The sequence below is a fragment of the Penaeus monodon genome, chromosome 20, assembly GCF_015228065.2.
Source record: "Penaeus monodon isolate SGIC_2016 chromosome 20, NSTDA_Pmon_1, whole genome shotgun sequence".
In the NCBI taxonomy this organism is placed as follows: domain Eukaryota; kingdom Metazoa; phylum Arthropoda; class Malacostraca; order Decapoda; family Penaeidae; genus Penaeus; species Penaeus monodon.
In genome coordinates, this window is record NC_051405.1 from 20680040 (window position 1) to 20680282 (window position 243).

Here is a 243-nt window from a genome sequence, read left to right on the forward strand (position 1 = left end):
TTTCCCGACTACTCACCTTACGAGAAATTCTGTAGGGTATGTACTTACAAAACATTCCACACTTGGGTATGTCTTGGGATGAGCTGCCGTTGCTAATGCCGAATACTACAGTGGGGTTTAATCAAGCCTGCAGGTTCCGCTGGCCTGGTGCTACCTGGACCTGTCGCGGAGGCTGACGCAGGAGCTGTAGGTGGGCTGTAAGCTGATGATTGATCTTGGTAGTCGTAGTGAGGACAGCAACGA